The sequence below is a fragment of the Echinops telfairi genome, unplaced genomic scaffold (assembly GCF_000313985.2).
Source record: "Echinops telfairi isolate 266 unplaced genomic scaffold, ASM31398v2 ScPeMD7_3533;HRSCAF=4204_0, whole genome shotgun sequence".
Taxonomy (NCBI): Eukaryota; Metazoa; Chordata; class Mammalia; order Afrosoricida; family Tenrecidae; genus Echinops; species Echinops telfairi.
The window spans coordinates 103563609-103570021 of NW_022107431.1; the positions used below are offsets into that span (position 1 = coordinate 103563609).

The 6413-nt window shown below is 42.8% G+C and overlaps 1 pseudogene; it reads right to left on the bottom strand.

Moving 5' to 3' along the window:
- Window positions 1-658: 658 nt before the first annotated feature.
- On the bottom strand, window positions 659-1149 carry LOC101648096 (annotated as a pseudogene).
- Between the last annotated feature and the right edge of the window lie 5264 nt (window positions 1150-6413).

Genomic DNA, 6413 nt, shown 5'->3' on the forward strand with positions numbered 1-6413 from the left:
TGTATGGATTGTGATAAGAGTTGTATGAGCCCCTAATAAAATCACTAAAAAAAAAAAAAAGACACCCCCCCAAAAAAAAAGTGTTACTGGAAAATTAAAAAAAATAGATCAAAACATGCAGACATTGAAAAGAGAATTTTTTTTCTCTTCCCTAAACATTTTTTCTTTCTCTTCAAGTGGAATTTGAAGGAAGGGGTGGAATCTACAGATTGGCAAAATGAATCTTCATCGTTTTCATTGCAGTCATCATCCTCGTCATCATTGTGATCGCCTTGGGCTTCCAGGACAGAAGACACTGGCATCTCCCCCTCCGCCCACCATTGGAACTAGTGGTCCACATTCTGTCTGCCCCATTGCTCAAGTCACGGGCACAAAGCCTTGTGCCCTTTTGAAGGTAAGCCTGGTGCTGTGACAGATACACCATGACCGATCCCTGAGCCATTTCAGTAACGTAAGATCCCTGCGATTTAGGTACCAAACTTCTTGTCATTTTAAGGTCTTTAAACAGCTTCCTGATTCTAACCCACAAACCATACCCATACACTTTAATACTTCTCTATCTTTATGGATTTCAACATGTTGTCAAGATCTAACAGGTAACCAATGTGTTGTTAGAAATACTACAGTTAATCGTGATCTTTTTGGTGTTCACAATTCATCATCGTATGGTCTTCTGGTCAGAAGCTGATTTATTCGGTAAAATGCAATTAGCAGCACTGAATTCCAGGACCAATTCTTTGGCCACTCCATTATTGGTTGTCATTCCTTTCTTCGGCACCTTCTCACAAACCTTCATGAAACAACGTCGCAGACACTAGTCATGCTTCCTCTTTTCCAGGTGGATTTGACAGCAAAGTGAGAAGTCTTAAGCCTGGTTCTATGATACAAAATATGTCTTAAGGGGCTGTGACTTCCCACCAGGATAGTACTTGGCACCACAAGCTTCTGAAGTGCACTGATTATCACATGCTATGTGGTGTTGACATTGGATTGTCCAAAGGTTTTTGGTAGGAGTTGCTTTTCAAGTGTATTTAGTGTAAAAGGATGAATAGCTACTAATGGTACCACTCTTCTTCCGGGATTAAGATTCTGGTCAATGAAGACTTTTAATTCTCCACTGGCTTCAATTGGACAGGCACCTTTTGCCATGTTACCAGATTCATGAAATCAACTCTATAAATGTTCACCTTCCAGAGAAAAATCAATGCATCTTCGGCTAAACATGTACACCAGGAAAGAGCCCCAAGGAGACACTGAGGTGCCCACATGCAGGTGATGTGGGATTAGGGCCTCGCTCCTCTAGTCTGGAAACTTCTTCTCAATTATTGCTACCAAGTCCCATGTATTCTATATCCCTGTTAGAGCCAATAACTCCTGACTTTAAACTTTCTTTACCTGTATGGTTTGTCTCTTCTGATCAAACACTTAACAAAGATATGTAACGGAATCTAGTAACCATATGAAAAAGAAAAATAACCAAATTGAGACTCCGTGCAAGATTGTGAACAAGGTAACACTCTAGTAGACACAAATCCTCTACAATAAGGATATAAGCGTTCAAGTGAAAGATACAGATGGTAATCTTGGAAGCTTGAGCTTCAGAGGAAAGTCTAGAGAAGTGAATTGAATACTAACTAGGAAATAAAGTTAAACAAACGTGGTGAAAGAGGAGACAAACAGGTGATTTGTTGACTTGATACAGCACAGCCATCTTGAACTTTTGAAAGTAGCATTGGATGGAGACAGTGACCTGGCACTCTAGTGGCTGGCCACAGAAAGTTGGGATCCTCCTTGCTTCTCACAAACCCCGGTGACCAGAAGCATAGACAGTCCCACCCTCACTCATTCAGTGACTAGTGACCCCTCTCACATAGCCTGTGCTCTGCCGGAGACTGTGCCTTAAACTTGCGGGTGGGCCACAGCAGCACCATCTCTGGATCTGAAGGCACATGAACACCTCATCATTAGACAATAGGACACGCAGTGCTGGGTTCCCGGCCACACCTGCACAGGCAAGATTCCTTCCATAAGCAGCTGTCCAGCATCTAGTTTCCCTCTGGGCCTGGAAGATTGCTTCCAGGTACAAGTACCCCGATCTCAGCTCCATCTGAATGCTTCCAGATCAAATGGTGTCACCCTAGACAACATCTAGGTAAGCAGGTACCCCATCTAGGACTGGGCATCCACCCCTTCACGCCTCTTCCCTGCTACATCATGAGCTCATTACCATACAGGTACCCTGAACTCATGAGTTTTATCTTGCTTTCCCGCTCCCCATTTTCATTTCTTTTGCTGTTTGTTTTGGTTTCCATTTTTCTGGCCCCTGTCCCTTCTTGCTCTGTTGGATGGGAGACAATAACGGTGCCCACTCAACCCAGCCACACTGAAGCCTGCAGCTTCACCTAATTGATCATGGCCACCACCTGCTCCTGTGTCACCTAGCCATCATCAGGGAGAGCCACCTTAGAGCAGAGACCTGCACACACATTCACAGGCTCCATCACAGGAAACCAAAAGACACGTGGAAACAATTGGTCTGATTGACTCGGGAGCATATGAAACTCAGCCTTCTTTTCTCAGATCCGAAGACAAGAAGAAGTAACTGGTGTCTGGATGCCACTACCAACTGCTCTGAAAGGGATAAAATTAGAACATTCCGGATAAAGGAGAAAAAATGTATAAAGAAACTCAAAATTAAGAAAGAAACCTGGCTTACTTGTTGGATAAAGACAGACCTCAGCCCTGGGTCACTCTTTAAGTGTAGAGCTGAACGCATTCCCGATGGCTCAAATTTGAGCCAACCAATAGATGGAGCTCTCAGCAGAACAATTATAATAGTGAAGTGCATACACCTTAGAATAATCAGCTATTTGGAACAAGGGGGCAGTATTTACCCAACTAAAGGCTCAGGAGGAAGAAGGGGGAAGGGACGCAAAAGGAGAAGTCAAGATGGCTACCATCATATTGAAGGACTTTCAGTGAATGAGCTGAAGCAAAATGTTCATGAAGCTCTGATTTTAAAGCTGATTATATGCTCGTTAAGCTTTCACCCAATTCACAATAAAGTTTAAAAGCTTTTAAAAAAATCACCTGGGCATTTTGTTAAAAAAAAAACTAGACTACTAATTCTATATTTAGAACGGGATTGGGAATTCATAAAGACCTATATTGATTATATTTATGCAAGCAGTTCCAATTATGAATAGTGATTCGAATAAACTTGAAAATCAATTTTTTTTACAATAGAGCTATTATGTCAAGATGAAAAACAGGAAAGCATTTTTAGAGTTCTTTTAACTGGCCACCTCTGGCTCCTTTCCCTGAAGGGTCTGGAAAGACATCTTGCCTAGAGTGTGTGAGTGTTTACAGGGTGGTAGGTTTGGGTTAGGGTGGTGACCATCTCCCATAGACATCCTTTCCACTCTAAGTTCATCAGACCAACCGGGCTCGCCCCTAAAGTCAAGTCATTTTGTGTGTGGGGTTGATCTGGTCCAAGATCCCCATCCTTGCCCACCCCACTCCGGGCTCCAGCCTGGGTTAGGAGTGATACAGGTCTGATCCCCTGGTTACGATGACTAGGTCAAGAGAGCAGGTGACACTAACGTGTCCCGTGACTATCAGTCGGAGACTTTTGCTCGAACTTTTCTGGAAAGAGAAGCTCTATGCTTGTGTCAGTTGCTAACCTGCTAGGATCTAAGCCTGGAGCAGCTTCACATTGCTGCTGCCAGCGCAGAGAGAGACCAAGAGAGCAGCGCAGGGAAGCCGAATGCCATCACTTGGCAACCTAGAACTGGCCTCTGGCCACAGATGTGTGAAGTTTTCAGTCATATCAAATAACTGGTGCTCTAATTCAATTTGAGCTCGATTCTGTCATTTATGACCAGCAGAACCCTGACTGGCAAATTACTTAGCATGAATAATCAAGGCACTTAGGTCACAGGCAGGTAATTCATTGTTTCCTAGCTCCAAGTCAAAGAGGCCGCTTCTGTCGAAGCTCTGAACTGTGCACGCAGCACTATGCTAGCGAATGACCATTCAATTAATCACAGCTGAGAAGTGTTGCAGGTGTGGCTGTCCTTAGAGCATGGTCACGTCTATCCCTTGACAGCCAATAGCCAGGAGAGCTGTTCTGGTGGGACGGTCTTTTGTAGAGCTTTTGGAAGGAAGACTGGGTGCAATGGACAAACAGTATTTCAAGGTGTCATGTGTTGCCGTCTCTGACTGACTGACTGTTTCTCCCTCTCTTGTCACCCAGTGATGGCAAAGGTATGCAGACAGAAAGAAGGGGGTGGGGGGGGGCGGGGATGAGCTTTGGTTTCAGAGAAACCCAAACGTAAACGTGTCGCGAATGAAACGTTGCCGTGTTCTGCCCTTCTCTCTGCGGCGACATTAGCATGCTGCCCACACCCGTCTCATGTCACCTCCAAGGACCGAGGAAGGGGTCCATGTTTAAAATCTCACCAGCTTCTTGGTTTTTATGTTTTATTTTCAAGATTGCCTGTCACATGCTCCGGGTCCGTGAGAGGGTTGTATAAAATACAAAAGCAAAATTTCAAAAAAAATACAATGTGTGACATGATGACAAAAGCCAGAAACGTGTGTGTCCAGATGGGCGTGCCACTCTTCCCTCGGGTCCTGCCTTGTGTTCTTTGATGGGGAGAGCGACAGGCTGCAGGGCCTGGCGTCCGTCAGTGTGCGGCACAGCCGGAATGTTTAGACATAGGTCTCGCCAGTGTTATTTTCTTCTACCCAAAGTCTTCTTGGGGATGTGCCAACTACACAACACTCTTAGAAATACAAAAAGTCCATTTCTCTCCCTTGCCTTCCAATGGAAAGCACAATAATTTTTCTTTATTATACTTGTGAACAGAGTTAAGTTCATTATTTCTATCACAGCATAGTATGCTGCTTAACGACTATTCATTACTATTACTATTTGCATAGTCTAATCTGTTTTAGATATTGAAATTTCATCAATCCACCTATTTTTAGTCTTCAAAACTTTTTGTCTTCATTTTTCTGGATCGTTTTATATTCTAAATTCAAAACTTATTGTTTATGTCTAGAACTAAAGCCCTCATAATTCAACTTTCATCGAGCTTAATATTGGGGGGTGGATATCCATATTATATTGGATTAAAATCATATTATTTGTGACATAATACATTTTCTGAATATCACCTATAAATGGACCAAGAGGGTATTGTATTAACAGAACAAGAACACTGCCTGGATTAAAATGAAAAAGGTGTGCAAAATAAAATAGGTATCTAGCATTGTATCCTTTGACCATGTATATCCAGTCTTCATGTTGAACTGAGAAGTCGACATGTGTGAAGTATAATGTTGTAAGGAAGGTTTACAACAATCTTTGATAACACTCACTCAAATAACCGCTGACATCGTGTGAGTGCTGACACATAATGACCCCCGTGGGTTTCTGAGACTATAACTGTTTATAGGAGTAGAAAGCTCAGTATTTCTCCTGGGAGCTGCTGGTGATTTTGAGCTGCCGACTATTTGACTCACAACCCAATACATACCCACCACACCACCAGGGATCCATTTCGATAGAAACATAATTGATAGTTACATAACAAAATTTTAAAAAGGATACTTTATCATTGTTGTCATTAGCAAGAACTATAACAAGAAGCAAGAAGCCCTTGAGTTCGGCTAAAAGCAGTGTGGGCTAGTAAGTGTAAAAGAATGAGTAGGAGAAGGCAGAGATTCTAGGAATGCCGGGCCGAATGGGGTACCTCCACTTCAGGCCAGTCATATGTGGACTTCTACAGAAGGAAGCAGAAACAGGTGTTTCTTGTCTTCCGGCATATTTACTGCACGTAGAGTGTGGGATCCAAACCCCATATTACTAATGCAGTTGCCAGGGACCCCACTCCCTCAGAGGGCTGGTGGGTGGGAAGATGCAGAGATAGACACCCGACCCTGTGTTACCATGAAATATTCTATTCTTAGAATGCTACTGCAGACACTCAGAGGCCAGGGTAGCAGGAGACTAGATAGACACTGGGAGAAGAGGTGAGGGAAAGGGAGAAGTACAAGCCTCCAGGTCAGGAGGGATCACATGCTAAAGGAGTCTCCATGTCAAAACACTAATTAAGTAAAAGTAGCCCCTACCACCTAATAAACGCATAAACTCTCACCATTCAATTATGTGCTGTTCAGTTAAAAGGCTCCTGGTATCTCTTATAAACCATGGAATTGGATAAGTGAATGGAGTGAAGTGGTCATTATTTAGGCATGGCCTAGGTAAATACATAATTATGAAATTTTAAGAACAACTTGGTTGTTCTATAGTTAGGTACACATCATTAGTCACAAAAATAATTAAAATTTTAATAACTAGTATAAATTTGGCTTTAAGTTGCCTATTTAGCCAGTCAAGAAATAGT